This window comes from Dromiciops gliroides, chromosome 5 (assembly GCF_019393635.1).
Source record: "Dromiciops gliroides isolate mDroGli1 chromosome 5, mDroGli1.pri, whole genome shotgun sequence".
Classification (NCBI taxonomy): domain Eukaryota; kingdom Metazoa; phylum Chordata; class Mammalia; order Microbiotheria; family Microbiotheriidae; genus Dromiciops; species Dromiciops gliroides.
This window is the reverse complement of record NC_057865.1, coordinates 261,675,674-261,703,277: the sequence shown is the minus strand read 5'-3', so window position 1 is coordinate 261,703,277 and position 27,604 is coordinate 261,675,674. Positions and strand designations below refer to the sequence as shown.

Sequence of the window (27,604 nt, the reverse complement as noted above, 5' to 3'; positions counted from 1 at the left end):
CTCTCCAATTTATCCTCTCTATAGGTTATTTTTAAACAATTGCTTGGATGTCGTCTCTTCCATTAGACTTTGATCTTCTTAAGAAAAGAGAACATTTTGTCATTTGTGTTTTTGTTTTTATCTTCTTACTTTCTTTATATCCCCCTATATAGAGCCTGGTACATAGTGGATATTTACTAAGCTTCATAACATATATGAATACACATATATGTGGGCCAGTATTTGACACAATTCCAAAAGTCTATCTATCTTGGCTTACTGCTTGTAAGATTCTTTCCCCAAAATTTTGATAGCTATTTTGATTATTATTCTGTAAATACAGTGTTGGGTGTGAGAAATTTTTTAGTCAATTTCAGTAACTATCCATATATTCATACAAGTCCTCTCTCCCCTCTAGGCATTATATAATACTAACTTTCAGAATATTTTGTAATTTAAATGCCCAGAATTACATGTATTTTTGTGTGTATATGTATGTATGTATACACATATATAGATAGATATATTTGCCTTATAATCATTCTCTTTTTATAAATGGATATTCCATAATATAAATCATATAATCATATTTCTAAGAAGAATTGCATTTCTTACTTTTCTATCCTATGGGGAAGAAAAAAAGAGTTTTGTCCTTCCTATAGACTTAAAGATCTATGTATTATACATACATACATACATACATATTCACACACACATGCACATACACATACATATTCACTCATGTTTGGTAAGTCACTGGAAGGAAAAGTAAGCACAGGGGAGAAAAAGGTCACAGATATACCACAAGTGTCTTTTCTAACTTTTCCAAATTATCCATGAATAAACACACACACATACACACACATACTCACACACACACAATTATCTTTTTAGTAGATCAGCATGCTGACCCATACTTCTTACTAACACTGACAGAACATAGCATGTTAGTTATACCTCAACATTGTCTTTTAGAAGTAGATGATCTAGGGGCGGCTAGGTGGCGCAGTGGATAAAGCACCGGCCCTGGATTCAGGAGTACCTGAGTTAAAATCCGGCCTCAGACACTTGACACTTACTAGTTGTGTGACCCTGGGCAAGTCACTTAACCCCCATTGCCCTGAAAAAAAAAAAAGAAGTAGATGATCTAGTGTTTTGAAACAAACAAAATATCATTTTTTAAAATGTATTTAGTATGAAATAATAATAACTGTGTTATAGTGGAAAGAGTATTGTATTTGGAATCAGAAGAGTTGGATTTTTCCTTTATTTTAGAACCTTCTACCAGCTTGGTCCTCAGTTGTTTCACATTGAAATAAGGCAGTTTATCTAAAAGACATAAAAGGTACCTTTTCATGCTAACATTTTGTCATTCTGATTAATTTATATGCTAAATGTCATCACAGAGGGCAGAAGGCAGTCTACTCTTAGACCACTAGGATAAAACTTTCAGTAACCTATCTTTATGATTTAATGTGTTCTGCCTATCCAAACTTGAAAAGACACCATTCTACAAGTCATGATATAAATTATCCAAATGCCTTGATAAGATTTACCCAGTGCAACCTTCACATATTTTACATCCCTCAAACTAGGCACTTTCCATCAACAGAGAATATAAATTGAGGGATGATGTCAAATTATACATAATCAAATCTATATATTTTCAGGGTACTTTTTTCTTCAGTATTTGTAGATATTAATAAGAATGGACTGAATGATAAGTAAAGAGATGATTCATTCTCTCATCTCTAAAATATTTCAAGGATTTGCTGATTACGAGTGACAGTAGAAGTAGCAGATTCTATTAAGTGTGGATCAGTATACATTGTGGTTTCTTATACGTGCGTACATGCATGCATATACACACCCCTACACACACCTGAATGGAACAGATAATGTGAAACACAGTGTAACTTGAATAATTTTCAGAAACAATTTCCCCTTAATTATGGCATAATCCATTCATAAATTCCACAAATTTCAAATTTGTTTGGTAATTGTAATTCAGTGAACTTTTGCTTTACTCTCCTAAACTAATTAATGCAACTTATGAAATAAAAGGTATTGCTTGGGAAATCAGGGCCTGGGGGTAGCTATGACATGAGTCTCATAGGGGCCCCCAAACCAGCTATTGGCTACCAATGAGAATTCATGACCCTTGCCTCCTTATCCCAGCCTTGGACAACTGAGGAGTCAAAAAGATCCTTTGTCCATCTGTATATGTGCATAATATTATCTATCATTCAATCCTGCTTAAATGCAGGATTTCCATCAAATCTTCCTTAACTTGGCCATTGAGAGATATTTTATTTTTCTGTTGTTTTCATCATATTTGATGTTATAACTATTGGTTCTTATAAGTATTTATTGAGGCAGTATGTTACAAGGAATAGGGAGCTAAACTTGAAATCAGGAAGATTTGTGTTCAAGTTTTGCCTCTAACATATACTATGTGAACCTTAGCAAGTTCTCAGTCTCTAGGTCCTCTAGGCAAATTTTTAAAACAATAAAGTTCAGATAAAATGTTGCCCTCTATTGGTCAAAGAAGTCCTATGCCAGGAGGTTTTAAAATCATTGAAATTTCAGATGCAGGCTTTTCCCCTAGAAATATAAAAAATATAGAATTGCATCTGTCTCTGTTTCTGTGTCTGTCTGTATCTCTCTTTTTCCCCCCTCCCTCTTCCTCTCTCTCCTCCCTTTCTCTCTCTCATCTGTCTGTTAAAAATACCTTGAACATTTGTTTTCATGTTGTATTGTATTACAGATTGGTATGTTAGTTTCATTTTGCAAATTTGTATGAAGAACAAGATTTAAATAGAATGTATGAAGTTAGGCTATCAATATGTATGTTTTAACAGTTTTGCACATGCTGCCTTTATGACACACCTTGGAAAACATTTGAAAAAGATTTGATTTCTAACAAAAAAAAAATCATTGTTCTTCCTAACAGGATCATGGCATGCCGTTTAATCAGAAGACAGAATCATGGAGATGCAGAAGTGATATAGTGTATCAGAAACACAAATACTTGGTAAGATCCTGACCAGATTAGTTTACTAAGATGTCTTTCATAGGCAAACTTCGCCAGTTGCTTAATTTAATTCTTAGCTGCACTTGTCTCCTCCCACCACCCTGACACCCAAGCCTTGCCACTTTCTTTTCTTTAGCTCATACTCATCAAAATAACAACTTCAAATGCCCGAATATAACTTATTTGGAAATCATTTTGATAGTATGATAGAATCTAATTAATATATTATACCAGTCTCTTTTATTCATTTCTAAATTCACTAGGTGTGACTTCCAAAATATTTGTAAAACTGCCCATAAAAAGTTTTGGATTTTGTTCCGTTTCATATTACAATCTTACAAATGCCTCACTTGGTTCTCCACATATGCAGAAATGGGAGCCTTTGATATTTCCTAAATAAATAGCAATAATTGAAAAGCATTAACAAAAATGAAAAAAAGAACTTTGCTCATCTTTCTGGCATGTCTTCAGTTTCTTCATTACCCTTGGACAGGAATGAAGACTTAATGGGTTGTTACACCAAAAATTTATACTCTACACCCTCCCTGTGCCAATGTACATGGCTGTCATTGATTTCTTGTCTGTTTAGATATTCAAGCTCACTTCAGCTTTTGTCTCCCACAAGATTGTTTTTCTGTAAGTAATGTATGACTTAAAATCATTTAAATAAGATGTAGGAATCATTCAGCTCTTCAAAATACTTATTTGCTGTATCATTTTACAGATAATTAAGTAGGTTGAAAACAAGGGTTCATTAGAAAGAAGTCCTATGGTGTCTAAGAATGATCATTTTTAAGATTTTTTAAAAAGTAAAAGTATGTCAATTTCTTGGATGACAGAAGTTTCTTTTTCTTTTCATCTATGGAAAATACATTATTTATTTTGAGAAATCAAACTGAATATAGTTCTCAGTTGAAAATCAACATGCAGGTTTTGCTTAATGCAAACATTTCTGATAATAAACATACTGCTCTCATTAAGGGTTGCATAACCTTATAACAAATAGTCTCTGGAGGCTAAATGACCACAACACATATACCATATTGGGAATTCATTTCGTGGTCTGAATTTGACCAGAGGGCCACCGAGGTACTGTCCAACTCTGAAATACTATAATCCTGAAGCAGTATGAGATAGAGGAAAGTTTCTTGAAGTTGGATTCATATGAGCTGAGATCAAATCATAGCTCTTTAATTATTACCTGGAATAATAAACCAGAGTAACTTAAAATCTATGAGCCAAGCTATTTTTGTCTCATCTTTAAATGAAAGAGTTCTAATAAATCACTGTTTCTTAAACTTTTTCCACTAATGACCCCTTTTCCCTGACAAAATTTTATGCGACTCTGGGTATATAGGTACAAAAAATAGGTATACAAATTAAAGATTTACTGCCAAATTTTTCACAACAGCCACATTCAGTTATGCGACCTCATATGGGGTAGTGACCCACAGTTTAGGAAACTCTGAAGTAGATTGCGTTGAAAATTGTCCAGATCCAAATCTGTGGTACTATGATCGAGTTTCTCAATGCTTGAAAAAAAATCAAACCCCAACACTTACCTTAGATAAATGTAATCTGTTTTTATTATGTAATCTGAGTTCCAAAAATTGATTATTAAAGAATCTTTCTTTGTCAGAAAAGAAATTATTTTATAGTATAAAGATGGGAGTAGCAAATAATGTATGTGTATGTGTGTGGCCATATAAATGGAATGTATATGGTTTAAGGTCAGAAAAAAACCCATCATATTGATAAGAGGAAAATGTATGATTATTTAATCATATTTTAAGATGCAAAAAAGCCTTCAATAAAATATGGTACTCATATATATTAATGTATTTTAAACAATAGGATAAGAATGATATTTGCATAATAGAATAAAAGGTACACATTTTAAAACTTATACAGTTACTTATAAATAGAAAAACACCAGTAGCATTCTGATTAATGACAAAATATTTAACAATGGAAAGAAAATTGAGTGAGTCTGGAATCAGAATTATTGGGTTCAAAGTTTGCCTTTGACAATTACTACTTTGGGGTAAGATTTTTATACTCAATTGAGCCTCAATATTCTGCTGGGTCAAATGAGGGAGGTTGGACTAGAAAGTCTCTGGTATTTCTTCTTCCATCTCTTGATCTATTATCTTCCTACTGATTTGATATTAAATATCTGTAAAATCTTCAAAATAGCAAGAATTGGGGGCAGCTAGGTGGTGCAGTGGATAAAGCACTGGCCCTGGATTCAGGAGGACCTGAGTTGAAATCTGACCTCAGACACTTGACACTTACTAGCTTTGTGACCCTGGGCAAGTCACTTAACCCTCATTGCTCCGCAAAAAAAAAAAAAAGGCAAGAATGAGTGAAAATAAAGGAATAAACATGTCCAGTGAAGAAGTTAAAATTCCAATATTTGCAGTGCACATACCTGTTCTCCTCTCAGAAGTAGAGTGTTAGTTTCTAATAATACAAGTTGGAAACAGTTACTGCTAAAGAAAGGTGTCTTACAATGAGAGCAAGAGAAAGAGTGAGAGATGGTATATCATCTAAATATATCAACGTGTCACAGACCATTTCAGACTTTTTGACAGACAATTTGGGTGATGTAGTGGATAAAGCACTGGCCTGGAGTCAGGAGTACCTGAGTTCAAATCCAGCTTCAGGCAATTACTAACTGTGTGACCCTGAGAAATCATTTCACCTATGTCTGCCCCAGTTCCCTCAAATGTCGAGGATAATAACAACACATAGTGTATATATAAATGCTGCTTTCCTGCCCTCTCCTGACTTTTGGTACAAACATGAATTTTTAACAGAACAATCCTATAGATAAACAAAAATACATGTTATAATGTTTATCATGGTATTTAAAAATACGTACGTGGAGATCATAGACCAAAGTAATGGTGGAAACCTCCAGGGAAGGGATACAGCCTAGTGTGCTCTATGACACAAACATAAACAATAGGCCTCGTGGGTATGGTGGTAAGTTCTTCACAAATGATTAATTAGTTGCTCATTTCTGATGTAATATTGAAGAAAGTTTGATAATAGACCAAGTATATAAGTGGTGGTATATATTTGCAACTAGGTGGTACAGTCAATAAAGTGCTGACCCTGGAGTCAAGAGGACTTGAGTTCAAATCTAGTCTCAGACACCTATTAGCTGTGTGACCCTGGAAAGTCACTTAACCTTGTTTACTTCAGTTACCTCAATATGAGTTGGAAAAGGAAATTGCAAACCACTCCAGTATCTTTGCCAATAAAAACCTCAAATGGGATCACAAAGAGTTGGACATAACTGAAACTCAACAACAATAACAAAAATAGACAGTGGAGGTAGCAGTTACTAGACATTTCCAGAACAAAAAAGGACAAAGAATCAGTTATGCCTAGAGCAACAAGCATAATCGATCTCAAGGATACCCAAACACAATATTTTTTTAAATAGTTTAGGGAAATAGAATTTGAAGGAACAGTAGAAGTCATATACTCAAAGAACCCTAGGTTTAGAGTTGTTAAGAACCAATCCTCTTGTTCTGAAGACAAAGAAACAGGCTCACTAAAATGATTAAAATACAATCAAGACAAAAATCCATTGTTGGTCCTAATGGAGAGAGTCACCCTCCTATATGTTTACATTCTAATATGCCAAAATACTAACTGGTATAAATATTTGGAAAAGCCATATGGAAATAAGAAATTTATTATAAAACTTGCCCTAACTTTTAAATGAATAATTCTATTGCTAGATTCTCTTTGAGAAACAGAGATAGAAGAATTATTCATCTGTTAAATATTTGTTATAACTTTATTCCTTTAAGCAAAAAAAGAAGAAAATAGGAAATTATTTATACAACCACCAACTGAAGAACATTAGAATAATTTGATGGAATAATGTAATGGAACATTTTAGTGCTATAAGATGACAATAATATTACAGTGGGATATGTTGGTGCTATAAAATGACAAATATGAAATATACAAAGAAATGTATGACATTGGGCAAGTTACTTAACCTCAATTTCTTTGACTCTAAAAGGAGATAATAACAGCACCTACCTCCCGGCATTGTTGTGAAAATCAAATGAGAAGTACTTAACATGGTGCCTAGCACATAGTAGGTGCTATATACTAGCAATTACTATATGGAAATATCACTACCTGAGAACTGAGGATGCAGAGTGAAAGACTAATGTACAGATGGGGTCAAAAACATTCTACCCAATTTTATTTTAGCTGTGTTATCTTAATTAGTTTAAAAATGTCTTAATCAAAAGACTTTTGACAAATTGTGAAGTCTTTGACAGTCAGTGGAGCAAGTGAAAAAATGCCATATGGAACTCTGTTCCAATAGAATGGGAAACTTGATAAAGCCTCTAGGCTAGATCTCCATAAATTATCAGAAAAGTTGAAAAGAGTAGAATTTCTGATTTTGAAGTTGTATATGCAGCTCTAGGTAACTTTCCTTAGAAAGAACAACCCAGAAATGGAGGGAGGGGGAAGAAAAGTCCAGATTCGTCCTTTATGTCCCCCACCCCACCTCTCTCTTGACTGGAGGAGTGGCATTCCAGCGTAATTGATTATAGAAAATGTTGGATTTCAAATTTCCCTGCATGAGGAGCCAAGGGCTAACTGTGTAGTGATTCACAAATCTTAAGCACAACTTCTTGACTAACTTAAAAATGGTAGAAAAGTACTTCCCTGTGAGTTATTATTTTGGCACATGTGCTATCTAAGCTTAAGTTTATTTTCACCTGAAATCTTTATGTACTTGTAGAGGAGATATTTGAGGAACTGTTTTGTATCGATTATTTTTATTGTACCATGTTAGTAAATACCCCTTTTCTAAGCCACCTAAGTCTGGCGACCCAGATGGCCCTCAACTGATGATCTTAGGGGAAGCACACTAGTGAGGGCTGAAGGCAGTGACATAAGAGAATCACCTTTGGCTATTTAGCATTGCTCCTAGAACTCTGAGAGGTGTGTGTAGCCAGTCTAGCCTGGTAAACCCAACTGTTTCTGACAAGGTGAATTAATGATGATTCAGAGCTTATAATTGCTACAAAATGTTATTAGTCATGAAAAAATATGAATAAGGAAATAAATACAGAAACACACAATGAAATTATTTTAATTTATTCTGCAGTGTGTTTAATTATCTCTGCCTTATTAAAAAGTAAGGTTTTGAAGTCATATTGTTCCTAATATGTTACAACTTGTAAAATAGGGGTAGCTAGGTGGCACAGTGGTTAGAGCACCGGCCCTGGAGTCAGGAGTACCTGGTTTCAAATCCGGCCTCAGACACTTAACACTTACTAGCTGTGTGACCCTGGGCAAGTCACTTAACCCCAATTGCCTCACTAAAAAAAAAAAAAAAAAAAACTTGTAAAATAACATCAAAGGACTCCTCCTTCCCATCCTGTATCAAATTAATTCACACGCAAAAAAAAAAAAAAACAAAGGCAAAAAGAAATAAAATATTTTTGTGTGTGTGACACTTCCAGACTTGCCGTAAGTACACCACATTTGACTTTATTTTCTTTTCTTTACAATCTAAAAGCCTGTTTTTTGACACCCAGAAGTGCCATTGAATGTTAGCTATACAAACTTAAATAAGTCATAGCTGTCCTAAGCGTTAGTTTCCTCATCTGTAAAATGGGAATACTAATATATTCCATAACTACAGGAAAGAGCTTACTGACAAATGTTTAAGGAGGAGCTCTCCAAGGTGGGGAGGGGGAAAGGGGAATAGGGGGAATGTACAAACAACACACTTTTAAATTTCATCTGTACTATTACCATATTTTCCATCACTTATTCAACAGTCAAAACAATAAATGAAGTCCTAATTTGTGGCATTTTCCAATTGCCTGATGTGTAAATACTCACATTGAAAATTAAATAACCCATTCTCATGAGTCAGTTGGAGCTGATTCTAGCCAACCTCTGGCTTTAGCGCTCTCGAATTTTTATTTTTTTTTAAGTATGTCAAATGGTCTCTACGCTACAAAAATACCAGAAATGTAAGAATGTAAGATAAATGAGGGTGATGATGATGATAACCATTTTATTTTCAACAAACTTTGAAGAGAAATGCTCTGAAGATAAGTTGTTACTTTATTACTGTTCTTATTGCTTAATATTGAGAAGTCTATTATACAAATGAATAAAATGATTATTTTTAGGAGTTGAATAAAAATATTTGATGCAAGCTCTTCTTCAGTAGGATTCTAAGAAACATGTTGGGTACAATTGTGGTAGCAGACTGGACATAGTAATGACATATCCCTTGTCCTCTTCCCAAAATGATTTTATTTCTTATGGCATGTCTCTATATTTCTAGAGTTTTTCCTGTCACCTACTTCATAACTTATAAATTCGGGGGGTTATGTCATCAATGAAGCTCCTAAATTTTTATGGGTCAATATTATGTTCAGACATTTGTAAACAGCAATTTTGGTGCTGACAATGTTATCATCGCTATTCTGTTTATTAGTTAAACTCTCAAGGATATTTTGGGTTTTATATATTTAGTATGTGGATTTGCCATCTGTTTGTTTCTGAAGGAAATTAAGCTTAAGGAGTATAATTCTTACCACTTGGCTTTCTCAGTGTGTAATAATTGTTAAATCTTTGTTACCCACTGTGATGTGCTCTTTAGTTTATTCCATTCCCTTACATGATTCGATTCAATTGATAATCCTGAATTCCTTAAGGATGATTTTTCTGTATTTCTGACCAGGTCACAGCCTCAATTTCCTTACCTGTGAAATAGAAGGTGAGGACAAAAGCATTTATTGTACACCTATAATGTTCTGGACACAGTGCTTAGCATTTTACAAATATTACTTAATACTCCCAACAAACCTTGGAGATAGATGCTATTATTACCCCCTTTTTCCTATTGAGGAAACTGAGATATGCAGAAATGGGCTTAATAATACATTCTTGGGGGGCAGTTAAGTGGCACAGTTGTTAAAGTTCCAGCCCTGGATTTAGGAGGACCTGAGTTTAAATCTGACCTCAGACACTTGACACTTTCCAGCTGTGTGACCCTGGGCAAATCACTTAACCCTAATTGCCCCACAAAATTATAATAATAACAATAATAACAATAACAACAACAATAATTTTTGGCAAGATTCTCATAAGGATAAAATGATATGTATGAGAAGCATTTTCATATTTTCATACCTTAAAATGTTATGTAATTACTTCTTTTCTTCTTTCTTTGTTCTCCATCTCTGTCTCTTCCTTCTCTGGTGTGAACCCCACAACAACCTTGTAAGATATACACTATTATTATTATTATTTCACAGGTAAGGAAAATAGACTTTATTAAGTTTTAAGGGACTTACTCAGCATTACATATCTAAAGGTCTGATGTGAGATTTAAAGACAACAATTATGTCAAAAAATCTCTGAGAATTTAATTGAACCTAAGATGACCTATATCTGCCCTTCCCATTGGGAGAAGTTCCAGAGACAACAACTTCTTTGTCCATAGATTTACTGCTAGTGAATATCATAGGTAGGTCTGGAATCTAGTTTTCCAGATAAATACATAGATATGGATAATATAAGTATAGGCATATATATATTCACATGTACACACAAATACATATATATATAATTATATGCTTATGTAATAAATGTACATATCAAATTCCTTTAAGATTCTCAAATTAATTTATATACATTATCTTACATATGCTACACAACAGTCCTTTGAGGGAGGAATAATAGGCAATAGTAATCTGATTTTTAACAAAGAATTAATGGGCTAAATGACTTCCCACAATTACACAGCTAACAGTAGATGCTTGGATCAATAATGACCTTTTTTTTTTTTTTACTGAAAACCAAAATGAGGACTTTTTAGTGCTTTTAATTTTAACCTCTAAAAACATTTTATACCAGATATCATTAAATACAGTGAAATCAATAGTATGTGGCTAGGAGTCATGGGGGAGTAGGGGAAATTTTCTATTATGTTCTATAATTCTTCACTATCTTAAATGGGGCATTCAGGAAATTTCAGAACTTTCTCCTGAGGATTTGTTGTTGAATATGTGTGCTGTCAAGCATTTCCCTTAGGCCTGGAATTAAAAATTCTTTGGAATCTGAACCTTCTACTTTTCATGTTACAGCTAAAAGCCACATAAGCTGTTAAAAAGTTGGAAGAAAAAATACTTTCTTTTTATTCTAAATTACAGGCAGATTTACTGACAAATGCTAGATTTTGTCATTTAAATTACCTGTCTAGTACTTTGAGATTTAATTATGTGAGCTTTATGTCAATGTGAACTCATGGTGACATAACTCCAAATCACCCCCAAAAGAACATAATACCAAAAATGCTCTGGCTATGGGAAAAACACTGGATTTGAAGTTTAGAGATCCAGGTTTTAATCCCATCTCTGCACCTCCCTACATGTATGACCTTTGACAAATCATTTAATTTTACTGGGTTCCTCATTTCTTCATTTGTAAAAAAAAATCAGGCATCTGGACTGGATAGCTTCAGAGAGGCCTCTTCCAGTTCTAGATCATTAATCATATATATATATATATATATATATATATATATATATATATATATATTTTTTTTTTTTTTACTTTAAATAGTGATTTCACCACTTGCCCACTGTGTGACATTGGGCTGGCCATTTAAATTCTTTGAGTATCAGTTCCTCATTTGAAAAATGATTAGATCAAGTTAAATTATCTCTGAGAATCTCTTCTATCTCTACACTGACAATTCTTTGAACTCACTACACAATACAGAGGTCACTTCTCTACCAAGTGAATTCTTTCCAATAACTCTATGAGACCAGAAATGGAAGTGCCATTAGTCCTATTGTACAAATAAGGAGTCTTGAGGCTAGAGAGGTAAAATGAAACATCCAGATTTCCATAGCAGAGTGCTGGGGATATCAAATTAAGGACTTTCATTTTCCTCAACACTATAATCTTTGACAAAAATTGCATTTATTCATGGGGATGCTTGACTGAGGAGTCTATTCTTTTTTATTTATTTAGTGATTTATTTTCCCCAAAATATCAAAAGACAACATTGTTTTAAAATATTTGAGTTCCAAATTTTCTCCCATCTTCCTCCCCCACCTTTGATAAGGCAAGCAAATTGATATAAATTATACATGTGTAGTCATGTAAAAACATTTTCATATTAGTCATGTTGTAAAAGAAAATCTAAACCCAAAAAGCCTTAAGAAAAATAAAGTAAAAAAAAATAGTATGCTTCATTCTTTATTCAGATATCATTAGTTCTTTGGATGGATAGCATTTTTCATCATAAGTCCTTCAGAGTTGTCTTGGATCATTCACAGCCAATCATTTTACAATATAGCTGTTACTTTGTACCCATTGCACTTCACTTTGCATCAGCTCATGTAAGTCTTTCCAGATTTTTCTAAGAAGCATTCTTTCCATCATTTCTTATAGCACAATAGTATTCCATCACAATCACATAAAACAACTTATTCAGCTTTTCCCTGGGTTATGGTCATCCCCTCAATTTCCAATTCCTTGCCACCAGAAAATAACTGTTATAAATATTTTCTACATATAGGTTGTTTTTAATGAATGTATTTTTACACAGTGAAACAAAACTGATTTGAATTCAAATGTTTATGTTATGTGCTCTATTCTAGCTGTACCAGGTATTGTAGAGAATATAAATAAGTTACATGATGGAGTCCATATAATTTAGAAACTTCCAATCCAGTTGTAGAACCAAGTCATATATATGAAGCAATTTGAAAATAATACAAGATGTTAGACATTAAGCATGTGTCCCGAATTTGTATGTATTTTGCATGTTCCTTAAAGCATATTAATCTCGGGGTTCCTTATCTACTAAGATTAAGGTTGTCTTTGATTTTGTCAGAAACCTTTATTCCTCATGTAAACAATCCCAGTCACAGAAATCTAGAGTATCACAAAACCAGAACCTGGCGGCCCATAGAGTCTGATATCTCTCCTTGCTTTTCCTTTCTGTGATGTATTTTCTAATTCTCTCTTTTATATCATTCTTTCCCCTCTAACCCCCTCAGGGGCTTCCTTTAGAGACAATTCCCAGCTTGCATTATTTCCAGCATGCCAACCTTTAACTACTGGTGAGGATATCTCCTTTTTGGACATGTCCCTACTGGTTATCATAACACATTTCATGGTAGAGAAAAACAAAATCCTTCCTTGCAGAAATCTCATTCCCAAACTTCTAAGTTCCTCAACAAGTAGTTATTTAAAGCCCCTGCAATGGGGTCAATTTATCTTCTCAGTTTTTTCATATTATTCTCTTCTTAACACAATAAAAGAAGCATTTGTACCTCATAGAAGAATCAGAGCATAGACATATTCTTTTCATTGATACATTATGATTGCATTGTGGGTCTTCTCTGATTATATCAATTTAGCTGGAGATGAGACTCACCCTCCTTACAAATGGTAGACTATATGCATGAGATAATGTTATCCAAGAATGAGGATGGAGGGGAGAGCATTCTCAAAAAGGTAGAATAGTACACAATAGAAGCAAAGGTGGGAAGGTAAGAATGAGGTTACCATTCTAAGGGGCAGTGAGGTACCCTAGGCTTGACTGGAGAGGAAGGTTCATGGAGGTGCTAAGTCTGAAAGAACATATTAGGGTCATGTCATCTCTACCTCATTTCTTTTCATATTCTCTTCCCCCATCACTCTTCCTTCTATGATCTGATCCCCCTTTAACTTCCTAGTCTTTTCCATTATCTTCTCCTTAGGAGAAATCTAGCTTCACTAATTGTTGGACTTGAGGGAAGTTCTGTAGGATGCAGGGTCCTCATATGCAAATGGAAGAGATTAGATTACATTATTGCTTTGGCCAATTCAGTAATATAATGCAGAGATCACTGGACTTGGAGTAAAAAAGACCTTAGTCCAAATTTTGCATCAGATACTTGCCATACATATGAACCTGGTAAGTCACTTAATCTCTCAGGGCCTCACTTTCTATGCTGGTAAAATGAGGGTTTGTAGCTAGATGGCTCAACAGCTACAAAATCTATAAGTATTAATCATGATTCTATGATGTTGACAAGCAGTGGCTTGTCCAATGTTGCTACAAAGACAATAGGTCATACCCACAAAGATTTTAAGGGCCTTTAATGCAAGACCATTCCAAAACTTTATAATTGTTAACTTTTAGCTGAGGCAAATACTTGCCCTATTTGGAACCAATATATTTAACTTTTTAAGGCATCAGGTTTGTAGAATGGGAACTCCTGTGTCCCTTACTCCTTAGTCAGTGTGTTCTTTCCTCTGCCTACCTTCATGTTGACTTGCTTTTCAGAAACTCTTGATGTCAGCTTTCTGATTTCACAGCATTGTGAGACACTAAGTAAAAGCTTATCAATTTACTTGTACCTTTTGAAAACTGACAACAGAATCTACAAGCTATATGTTGGTACAAGCAGAAAAATATAGTCATCACTACTCCTGTAGCTTCACTCACAAGTACAGAAAATCCATTTACTCCATTTACAGTCAATACAGTTTATAGTAGCATGTATAATCATTCTATATTTATTCAGTATAGTCTTCTGTATGACCTTTATCTTTTTTCTACCTCTTTATGGGGTTAAGTGACTTGCCCAGGGTCACACAGCTAGTGTTAAGTGTCTGAGGCTGGATTTGAACTCCAGTCCTCCTGACTCCAGGGCTGGTGCTCTATCCACTGAGCCACCTAGCTGCCCCCTCTGTATGTCTTAGACTGAAGACCAAAGGATGTCTGAACCTCTACAGCACTACAGATAGAATGAGCTTTGTGCAGATGAATGCTAGCCTATTCGTTTATTACTCATGTGACCTGGGAGAAATAATGTAACATGGTCCTCAGTTTCCTTATCTGTAAAATGAGTTAATCTCCAAAAACTCTAGAACTGTGATTGCATGATTATATATCACGTTTCTCATCTTTTTGATGTTTCCATTACAGAACTTCAACAGTGTTATTTGGTTTCCTCAAGAGAAAGAGAAAACATAGTGTAGTGGACAGAGCCAAGAAAATATAAATTCATAACTGACCCCTTATGGGCAATTAGCTTAATATCTCTGAGCTTCAGGGTCTTTCTGATGTCATTTTAATGGGAAGATACTGTTATTAAACATATGAGGACTATAGATTTCAAATAAGAAATGGCATTGAAGGCAATCTGGTCCATCCCCCACACCTCCAATCATTTTTCACATGAGAAATGGAGTCCCGGAGATGTTATCAGACTTGTCCAAAGACTCAATGTCAATAAATAGCAAAGCCAGAATTTGAACCCAGGTCTTTTAACTCCTGTGTTCTTCATCACCCTGCACTGTCATACACTGTTTCACTCTCAGTGCATCATTTAATAGTTATTTGAAATTAGATTTACACCACTATATCCCTAATTCCTATCATAGGAACCTCAGAACTAGACCATGAAGCTACCCCAGACCTTATCTAGTGGAATCCCCTCATTTTGCAGGAAAGTGAAGTGATTTGACTGACATCACAAAGATGGTAAAGTAGTAGTACCAGTAGCAGCAGCAGCAAGAGCTAATATTTATGTAGTGCTTACTGTTTTAAAATTATTATCTCATTTCATCTTCACAACAAGCCTGAGAAATAGGTGTTATTAACATCCTCCTTTTATAGATGAGAAAACTGAGGATTAAGGATGTTACATGACTTGCTCAGGGTCATACATCTGGTGAATATCTGAAACTCAATGTGAAATCTTGTTTTTCTGATTGCAAGTCCAATTTTGTATCTACTGTACAACTTAGGTAGAATTTTAATCAAGTTTCCAGAGCACAGATACTTTCTACTATATCATATTTTCTTCCTCTAAAGAGAATGTAATATTTTGATTGGAATGAGATTTATCCTGATATATTGGCAAAGTAGGTGAACAAACTGTTAACCATATGAAAGAATCATACCTATCACTAATGTGAAAAATAAATCGAAGCATCTTGAGGTTTTTTGTTTTTTTAATTTGGTTTTTTGTTTATTTTGGGTTTTTTGTTTTGTTTTTTTGTTTTTGTTTTTTTTGTCGGGCAATGAGGTTTAAGCGACTTGCCCAGGGTCACACAGCTAGTAAGTGTCAAGTGTTTGAGTCCGGATTTGAACTCAGGGCCTCCTGAATCCGGGGCCAGTGTTTTATTCACTGCACCACCTAGCCACCCCCGACAAAGAATTTTTAATGGGAATAATCAGTATAGAAGTAGTTGTAGAATAATAAGCACTCTACTGCATTTCTAGGGGATTATGAATTAGTAAAGCCATTTTGGAAAACAATTTGCAACAATGAAAACAGGGTAACAAACATGTCTATACATTTAAATTCTGAAAGTCTACTCTTAGGTAGACACTCTAAAGAATCCATTGTCATAAAAGGCAATTTTATATAGACCAAAATACTTATAGCAACACATTTTCTAGTAGCAGAGAACTGAAAAAAATGTAATGGAATATTATTGTGCTGAAAGAAATGGCAAACATGGAGAGACTTATGTGAATTGATACAAAGTGAAGTAAGAAGAGCCAAGAAAACAATGCACACAATGACTGCAATATCATAAACATTAAGAAAAATCTTCCACAAAACAATCGACACTGGATTGTAAACTAGCTTGACTTCAAAGAAGAGATAGGAGAAGGTATGTCTTCTTATGTTCCTTTACCTAGGTGAGGGGTGTATATATAGAGATGATTGCATGGTGTCATTTTTTTCCCCCATTGTATTGAAAAGTTTTGTTGATTATTTTATTTTATTCCCTTTTCATTTTCTTCAAAAAAATTGTTATAGAAAGGGATGGCTCTCTGGGAGGGAGGAAGTACTGGAGTAAATAGGAAAATTTAGGTAATGTAAAGGAATCAACAAAAAATCTACTTCAATAAGAAATTAGATTTTTATTGTGATTACAATAATATTTTTTAAATAATTTTAATCAATGTCTTCTGTTTCATACCTAATCTAACTTATTATCCTAAGTATCCTTCCTCTATCTCCCAGGGAGACTTTCCATACAACAAATAGTATTTTTTTAAGAAGAAAAATAATCAGAGCAACTAAATAATACATCGAAAAAGTCTGAAAATAATTTTCAGTGTGTAATATCTGTAGATGTCCTACTCACATAAAGGGTTGAGTTGGGGATGTTTCTTTATGATCTTTCAAGTTATGCTTGATCTTTTTATTTTAAATAGTATTTTGTTTTCCTTAATTCCATGTGAAGATACTTTTTAATATTCATTTTTATTTAAATTTGTGTTCCCAATTTTCTCACTTCCTCTCTCACCTCACCCTCCATGAAATAGTAAGCAATTTGATCTGGTTATTATATATGTGCACTTGTGAATATCATATTTCATATTAGTCATGTTGTGAAAAAAACTGATTTCCAAAGGGAAAGCAATACACACACACACACACACACACACACACACACACACACAAATAAAGACAGTAAAAAATAATATGTTTTAGGGGCAGCTAGGTGACACAGTGCATAGAGCACTGGCCCTGGAGTCAGCAGGACCTGAGTTCAAATCCGACCTCAGACACTTGACACTTACTAGATATGTGATCCTGGGCAAGTCACTTAACCCAAATTGCCTCACCAAAAACTATCTATCTATCTATCTATCTATCTATCTATCTATCTATCCAGACACACACACACACATATGTTTCAATCTGCATTCAGACTTCATTAGTTTGTGTTTTTTGTTTTGTTTTTTTTCTGGAGGCGGATGGCATATTTCATCATAAGTTACCAAGGTTCTTCTAGTTGTGCTCATTTCACTTTGTATCAGTTCGTGCAATACTTGATCCTTCCTGTCGTCCTCCCTCCCTCCCCCCCCCCTCTCTCTCTCTCTCTTTCTTTCTTTCTTTCTTTCACAGGGCAATGAGGGTTAAGTGACTTGCCCAGGGTTACACAGCTGGTAAATGCCAAATGTCTGAGGCCATATTTGAATTCAGGTCCTCCTGATGCCAGGGCTGGTGCTTTATCCACTGAGCCATCTAGTTGCCCTGCAATGCTTGATTTTTAAAACACTGTCGCAGGGGGGCAGCTAGGTGGTGATCTTTTTTTTTTTTAATTTAAAATAGCTATTCCTTTTCATTTCAAAGTTTTTTTCTCCTCCTTGATTGCTTGTAGAACTTGTTTCTGAATTGAATGATTAATTAATTTTAAACTACTACATGCCTTGTACTTTGTGACAATTTTTTTTTCTGGAGGCCAATTGTGAAGTATTTCAATTGGTATTTCATTTTCTGTGTTCAGAAATTCTGGTTAATTCTCATTTTATTTTTTGATTTTTTAAAAAAATATTTTTTGTACTGTCGTGTTTTAAGGGACCTATGATTTTTAGATAATTTTGTTATATCATACCTTCTAAATCAGAATGTTTTGCTTACATAGTAAGTATTTCTTTCATAATGTTATTAGTTTAGATTATCTTCTTCTAGATTGTCTTTCCCTTCTGTGTATTTGCTTTTACAATGATAAATTGCTATTGAAGATTTCAGTTTCTTTTTTTTTCATATATTTTCTTCATTATTTTTTCTAGGCAGGCCATAAACTCTATTTTCAGAATTCACATTTCTCCTTTAAATGACTCACAAACAGTATTTTGTGATTCCATGTTCTCCTCGAGTTCTACATAGCCCTCATTCACATTGGATTATTTTCCTTTATTTAGCAGTGTGTATGCATACATTTCTGCACCCATTTACTAAGTCTGGAGGCCATGTTTCTTTTTGATGATCATGGGTTTATCTACTTATGTTTAAATTCTTTGAGTTTTCTTTTTCTTGAGATCTTTGGTGATTTAATTTCTCCCTACTTCCACCCTATTGTTCAATGTTTGATTCTCTCCTTTCTGATGGTGGTTTTGTTGGGGACTAGATCTCAAAGTGTCCCAACCTCCTTCATGCCTCACTAATTCTAAGATAATCAGCCTGGGTCTCTGTCCCATGTGACTTTTGAGAGGACAAAATTGGTACTAATGCTGAGCTCTTTCCCTCTGGCCTAATGGAATATTTATACCAGCTCCTCCAAACACACACTCACAGAGTAACTCTGTATCTCCCTCCCGAACACCAAAACAAACTTCTGCCTCTGGAACATGGGTGTAGTGCTGTTTCGTACTGTCTTTTGGGATCCCAGCAAGATTCAGACTTTGGAGTAATTCTGATGAGGTTTTGCAAACGTGGAACTAGAATTTCCACAACACTGGAGAGAGGAAGCAGGGAAGGGGAAGGGAGTATTACGAGCCCATGTTTAAGTCCTTTGGTTGGATCCTTGTATCAACTGGAATGAAGTAACATGGGAAGAGGGAGGAGGGGTAGGTGAGTGATTGAAATGTAGAAATCAATTCATGGGCTTATTTTTGTTTATGGTTTTGCTTTCTTTTTGGATTCTGGGTGTCCTAAATCATAGAGACAGTTAAGTTACTTTATTTTGGGTACAGGATTTCTGTTTGGGAGAAGTAAGAGATCAAATGAATCAGAGAAAAAGATCTAGTCCCCCATCCTGCTGAAATATTCCCCAGAAGCCCAAAAAGAAATAATATATAAAGCATTTTGTCTCTCTATTCAATTAGATTTTATATTTTAAAATAATATTTATAAACACCACTCATTATATAGTGCAAAATATTGTAAGATTTGGTGTTTCGAGTTTGAATACTGGCCTATCATTTAATGAAGTATAGCAAGATTCTACAGTATAATTCTCTCCCCACCTATTAACTACATTTTCTTTGTAAATCACTCAGACTTTGTGAGCCTCAGTTTGCTCATTTGTAAAATAAGAGGGATGGACTAGATGACCTCTTAGGTCACTTTTAAACCTATAATCTCTATGATTTATGATCATAAACTGAATATGACCTTCCACGATTGGCTCAAAATTATACTAACATTATTTCCATGTTTCAATATTACCTCTTTCCCAAAGTGCATTGGTGGAAATTAATGCTCTTTCCTATACAAAGGACAGAGCAGAGTGGGTGAGACATGAAAGATGTACAGCCTTCACCAGTTCCCCTTTGATGACTCATCATTCAGACATTCTTGGTTTCCAGCTTTAAGAGAAAAATAGGAAGATGCCAATCCCACTTCAAATTGCTGAAAGAAAAGACGTGGGGAAGAAATGAAAGGAATGTGGAATCTCCATCATGTTCCTATCCTCAGCTTCTTTCTCTAAGGATTTCAGAAGTTTCCCCTTGGTTGAGACCCAGGCCCTCTGTCTTGGGTGAGCTGAATTACTATGCTCCTAATAGGATAGCTCTTTAATTCTATATTATCTGGCATATGCCTCCCATGGATAATTTTTTTCATTGATTGTTTTTTCTTATGATTTTGGATAAACTAGCTTCTTTTTTTTTTTTTTTTTTTACTCTCTACATGTGTTTGTTGTGGAAGTGGGATTAGGCAACAAAGGAATCAAGACTTTGATACAGATCATGGAGTTTCTCTTCCTCTCAAAATGTCTAAGCAATCAAAAATTGAATGGGATCTAATCATACCCTTAGACAAACAGTATTTAAGGTTATCATATGGACATACTCCTAATTTATTATCCTATCACCCTTCTCCAAGAGATACTTTAATTCCTTCCAGGAATGGAAACAGGAAGTTAGGACCAGGGGCCACCACTCTGGTAGTCCATTTGATGAGAGTAGAGTGGTTGACTTGGGCCCCATCCTCCTGCTTCCCATTCTGGAAGAAATTGAATTATCTCTTGGAGAAGAGTAGGAAGAGAAAAGGCTAGGAGAAAATCTTTCTGCTAGAATCCCATGCCAATAGACTTTGGGACAGGTTTATATCAAAGTTCTTCTCCATCTTCTTTTGGGTTTTGTTCATTTTTGTTCTTTTGTTAGGAGGGTCATGCCAGGATGAATTTCATTGGATAAATAATTTTAATTGTAGAACCACAGAACTTCAGTGTTGAAAGAAAGAGACATGAGAAGGTCCCTTTAATAAAAAAATAGACTAGAATATGCATTTGGGGTCTTTGACTCATTAAAAAATGTTAAAGGGACCAACTTCACATTTCTCATCATCACCGGCTGGGATGAAAAAAAAAATGCCTTTCTGTTAAAAAAAAATAATCAGAAGAGGAAAAAATATTTCCCTTAGTGGATTAGCAGTAATAGTTTTATAATGGAAATAACCTTTAATCTTTAATTACAGCGTTTGCTTTTATAGAGCCTGTAATATTAGGTACAGTGATGTGTACATGATGAAGAATATCCTTTCTGGTTTCATTCATTTTTTTAATGTTTGTTTTCTAATCTATCATCCACTAAAAGTTTTCAGTTGATCTACTGAAATTTTGGCTGAACTCTTAATAGGAAGATAAACTATTTGTTACTCTAATGTGCACTGAATGTGTTATCTCAAGGAACTATATACATATACATACACACAGATATGTATGTGTATATATGTGTGTATGTGTACATACAGATATATTTATACATATATACACACACATAAATAGAGATAGAGATACATATACATACACACACACTTCTCTGAGGTCATAGGTTATCTGGTAGAAAATAAAAAGATTTTCACTATGTGAGGAAATATTTGTGGGGAGGTGGGGTTCCATACTGCTTTCATCTTTTTCCTAACTTCCTTTCAATACGCATTTCCCAAGTGAGAAGAATAAGCTTATTAAGTCAATTCATAGTTCCATGGCATATAGCAAATCCAAGACTTTTCAAAAAATGCCTGAACTCCTCCTATTCTCCTTATCTGCCTAATTTCCTCCCATTGGCATGTTGGGGTATATTCTTGGGATGCTGGCTTCTAAGTGAGTTCTTAGCCTTAATTTGCCTTTGATTATGTTTCCACATTACTACCCAACCATTTCCTAATTATGCAGTAGGTTATATCCCATTTATGTATTGTCTTTGTCCAAGATAATGCAAGTTCCTTGAAGGCAGGAATGCTCGTGCTTACTTGTACTTATATCTTCATTATTTCATCACTGTCTTTAGACAGTGCCTTGCACATAATAATGCTTTATAATTTATTTATTGATTGATTCACCTGTATCTTTTTTTTGGTGAGGCAATTGGGGTTAAGTGACTTGCCCAGGGTCACACAGCTAGTAAAGATTAAGTGTCTGATCCCAGATTTGAACTCAGGTCTTCCTGACTCCAGGGCTGGTGATCTATCTGCTGTGCCACCTAGCTGCCCCCACCTGTATCTTTTTGATGGACTATTTCAAATGAGACATAAAATTGCATCTATTTTAATTAAGATTATACCTATACTTCACAACTTTATATAGCAATATATGAATTATCTAATTAATTCCATTCTTCACTGACTTAGCAATTTCTTGTCCTATTCCATTTTATTTCATCTGTAATAAGGCCTCTCATTCATATGACTGAAAATAATAAGTTTCATGTCCATAATGAAAAAAGAAAAATAAATATCCAGAACATAATTTTTAAAAATTCTCATGAAATTAGGTCAATATTTTCTTACTCCTTTTAAGGTAAGTGATGGGAATGCATGGGAGGGGGAAAAAAAAGTTGGAACTTTGGAAGACCAGAATAGAGCACCAATAACATAACACCAATTCATAGCTACCATTTATATAGCCTCCTATGATTTTTTTTTTGGTGAGGCAATTGGGGTTAAGTGACTTACCCAGGGTCACACAGCTAGTAAGTGTTAAGTGTCTGAAACAGGATTTGAACTCAGGTCCTCCTGAATCCAGGGCTGGTACTTTATCCACTGCACCACCTAGCTGCCCTCCTTCTATGATTTTTAAGAGTGCTTCACTCATATTTTGTTGACTGATCCTTATAACAACTCTGTGAATATTGTTATTGAATATTGTTATTTTCCACAATATACAGCTGAGAAAATTGAAGCTGCCAGGGTAAGTGCCTTGCCCAAAGTCAGATACCCAGAAAGTTTTTTAGGTCAAATTTGAATACAGGTCTTCCTGACTCCAAATCCAACTTGCAATTTATTATAAAAACTCCTGTCCCAACTTTTAAAAAGGGAATAGCTGATGAGAAAATGGAACCAAGTATAATATTGATGTTGTTTGTCCATAATTTTCAAAGTGCACCAAAAAATGCAGGTTTTTTAAGGCAGGAAGGCATAAGTATTCAGTAAGAGATTATTATAAAAATTATATTAGTGGGAATCAGACCCAAAACTAAAGACACTTTCACCAGAGGTGGGGCAGGGAGGGTTGTAACATCAGCAGTGGTACAGAAGACAGTCCAAGTATAATTGCAGTCCATATAGGAGGAGAAGAGCTGACCCAATTTCTTTATTTTTTTTCTTTTTTTGGTGGGACAATGAGGATTAAGTGACTTGCCCAGGGTTGCACAGCTAGTAAGTGTCAAGTGTCTGAGGCCCGATTTTAACTCAGGTACTCCTGAATCCAGGACTGTTGCTCTATCCACTGTGCCACCTACCTGCCCCCACTGAACCAATTTCTAAGAAAGGCTTGCATGATTTACTCTTAGCTGGTTGGAGGAAGAGGTAAGACCCTTGTAGAGAAACACCAAAGAGAAGTAATCCTTTGCAGCAGGCCAGAAGAAGGTGTGGTGTTGTTTGGAGAAGGACCAAAAGACAAAGGGGGCTGGGGGCTATGGTCTTTCAGAAGTCTAGGTACAGTAATCTCTTAACTATTGTAGAAAGGATATGTTGGTAGAGGGAAAGTCCATATTCAGATGTTCAAGAAAGCATGGACAGACTCACCTTAGTTATAGCTGTGTTGTAGATTTATCCAATAAACTTGAGTGAGATGACTAGATAGAAGCCACATTTTCTTACACACACAATGGAGACTTGGCGTTGCTAAGGAGTGTAGTGGAGATAGCACTGGACCGGAAATTAGGAAGACTGAGTTCAAATAAGATGATAGAGGTTTACTCAGCTGTGTCATCTTCACCAAATTGATTAATCTTTATTTCACTGTTTTGTTTTTTATTCTGTAAAATCCAGACACAAATGGCACCTAAATAGTGTTATTATAATATTGTTGTTAGGATGAAATGAGATGATATCTGGAAATCTCTTAGCACAACACCTGGCACATTGCTTTAAAATGCTTATTAAAAAATAATTAGAAATATCGAAATGAAAGAAATTGCAAAGTAATATACTGACATTTAACATATCACTACGTAAAATTTTAGAACATAACTAGAAAAGAACAATTAAAGAAACAATTAGAATTAGGGACAGCTATGTGGTGCAGTGGATAAAGCACCAGGCCTTGATTCAGGAGGACCTTATTTCAAATCCAGCCTCAGACATTGACACTTACTAGCTGTGTGACCCTGGGCAAGTCACTTAACCCTCATTGCCCTTGAAAAGACAGAGAGACAGACAGAGACACAGACAGAGACACAGAGAGACAGACAGAGACACAGAGACACAGAGAATTAGAACAATTAGAGAAATAGAACAATTAAAATTTAAAATAAACCAAATGTTGAATGATGCTTAATGGAATTTTAAAAATACAATAGGGTAAAGAATCATCTAAGGTACCAGGATCAAGGGAGGAAGAAAAATAATCTGTAGAAAACATCCTAGGAGACGTGTCCTCAAATGGATAAGTGGACTATTAAATCAGGCTAAGTAAGAACTTTTAGTACTAAGAAAATAACAAAACCAAATAAGAGCATGAAAATTATAATTATAATAATAACATAAAAAGAGGAAATAGAGTTTTTAAAATTAGAGGAAAGGAGAAGAATGAGATAAAATAACGATGAAGGTGAACAATCAATCAAATGCATATACTTAGCACTTAGCACTTGCTGGGTACCATACTAGGGAGTGAGAGCACAAATACAGAAAACAGATAATCCCTGCCCTAAAGGACCTTCAATTTCTCATGACCAGTATAAAGAACACAATAGAAAACTTGAAAAAAATCCCTAGAAGCAACGAATAATAGACTCACAGCTGCAGAAAACAGAATTTCACACAATTCAGAGCAATGGTAAATATATAACAACAAAACCGGAATCCTCCATACTATAAGAAAATATACTGAGCCATGTGACAGACCTAGTGGAGATGATTACTGATGTGCCAGGGAATTTGGAAATAATAGTTTATAATAATTCAAAATATCCATATTATAATACAGGAAACTATCAAAGAAAAATTTCCAAAACTGGCAAAAATATCTGATGAAACATGAATAGAATTTAGAAGAAACCACAACTTAATGTGCCTAGACACATCATAATTAAATTTCTTTTTTTTTTTATGGGGCAATAGGGTTAAGTGACTTGCCCAGGGTCACACAGCCAGTTAAGTGTCAAGTGTCTGAGGCCGGATTTGAACTCAGGAACTCCTGAATCCAGGGCCGGTGCTTTATCCACTGCACCACCTAGCCGCCCCATTCAATGCTATCAAAACAAGAAAGAAACACTAGAAATTTTCAGAAGCTGAGAAATCACTTAACAACAAACTATAGTTAGGACCAAAGTGAACTTTTCTTTTTCTTTTGTTTTTTTGTTTGTTTGTTTGTTTTTTAGTGAGGCAATTGGGGTTAAGCAACTTGCCCAAGCTCATACAGCTAGTAAGTGTCAAGTGTCTGAGGCTGAATTTGAATTCAGGTCCTCCTGACTCCAGCTGGTGCTTTATTCACTGTGCCACCTAGCTGTCCCCCAAAGTGTACTTTTCAAGAAGGACAAAAATATACCACAGGAACTAAAATACACTGTGGACATAATTAAGAAGCATGGACCATGAAATAAGAATTATCAACCCAGCAAAACTTATCCTGATTTAAGAAGACAGAGGTATATTTAAGAAGTATCTGAAAAGTTACCAGGAAACAATCTAATTCAAGGAAGTGGTTGAACATTAAATAAACCTCCTAATCAAACAAACATGTACATAAAAAATAGAGAAAATATTTGATAACAAGATGTGAAATGTGTCAGAATCTTCGTTTGGTTTAGATCACCAAATGATTCTTTGAATAAGAGAGAAAGGAAGAATGGACAAGAAAAAAAAGGAAAAAAAGGAGAGAAAGAAAAAGGAAGAGAGGAGAAGCAAGGAAAAGAAAATGGGATTGGATAACTGGTGATTGCATTCAGCCTGGACAAGATAGGAATACCCAACCTTTAACAAAGATTCATATACATAAATAAATATGATGCATAAATAAAGAAAAGAAATAAATTTAATATCAATAACAACAATTAAGCAAAGTTTAGTTTGTATGCCCAGTATCTCACAGTGCATTGGTACTTGAGGCATTTAATAAATGCTTGTAGCTTGAAGGATGATGAGATAAAATGTAAACAAAACAAACAACCCCCCAAGAGATTCATTGTAAATCAAAAGGAAGAAGTGAACAACAATCTTTGGAAAAATACATTTAATCTAGAAAGATCAAAGTCAGGAGTTCCTAAGCTATAATTTAGGGACCCTCCAAAACATCCATGGATAGGATTTAGGTAGTTCATGAACTTAGATGAAAATACAAATAAATCTTTATTTTCACTAGCCTCTAACTGAAATTTATAATTTCTCATTAATATCAATATTACTAATACCAATAATAAAATAAGGCTAATAGGATTCACTATTCTGCCAGTAGACCCATGACACAAAATGTTTAAGGATTTCTCATTTAAATATATTCAGAAATAAAGCCCAGTGTAATATTTATCATGCTATTGCAAAATCATGAAAAGAAGGACTCAAACTAATGACATTGGACAAAGTTGAATTTAAACCAGAAAATGTTAAAAAAAAAAAAAGATAAGGAAGGATGCCATATTATATTAAAGGTTCTGCACAAAATGAAAATATCTGTCTCAAATGGATATGTCCCTAATAGTCTCACAAGAAAATTCATTAGGAGAAATCTTACAGCCTTGAAAGAAGAAAGGGAAGTTTTCAAATAGGGGATGATTTTAACATAGAAATATGAGAATGCTCATATATTTATAGCTGAAAGGGACATTTGGTGGCCTGTAGTCCAAAACTCCCCCTCCTTTTTTGTGGATAGGAAAATGAAGACTAGAAAAGTAATGACTTGTTTTAGTCAGTTTAAGTCACACAATTTAAAGGAGACAGAGCTACCCTTGAATCCAGATGCACTATCATCAAATTCAGTATTCTTAGCACTGTACTAGAATATCCATGAAAAATTCAACAAAAGTGATAAATAAGAAATTAGAGTCACATGTACACATATAACTTTCCAAAATTGTCAAAATAATATTTTCAGAACCAAATCCATAGTACCAAATACCTTAATAAATAAGAGAGAAACTTGGCAAATTGACCTTGTGCTTGAGATGCTTAGAAATAGTGAAGCAAAAGAAAATAAAAGAGAAAAAGGTATTATAAAGAAAATTATGTATTTAATTGAAAATAAGAAAAAAAACATTGAAAGTAGAAAAGTGAGATTTTTAAAAGCCTAAGAAAATTAACAAATCCAACAACAAAAAGAAAATCAACAGTTTCTCCAAAATTAGAAATGAATGCATGCATATACTGTAAAAAAAAAAAATAC

The 27,604-nt window shown here is 34.5% G+C and overlaps 1 protein-coding gene across 3 annotated transcripts in view; it reads left to right on the top strand.

Moving 5' to 3' along the window:
• The window catches only part of MGAT4C (MGAT4 family member C), a 749,687-nt gene that overhangs the window by 604,619 nt on the left and 117,464 nt on the right, over window positions 1-27,604 (top strand). For all 3 annotated transcript variants that reach the window (XM_043967011.1, XM_043967013.1, XM_043967012.1), the window contains one exon: window positions 2,933-3,013. The gene's annotated coding sequence lies outside the window, so the exon portion shown is untranslated. The remainder of the gene's footprint in view (window positions 1-2,932; window positions 3,014-27,604) is intronic.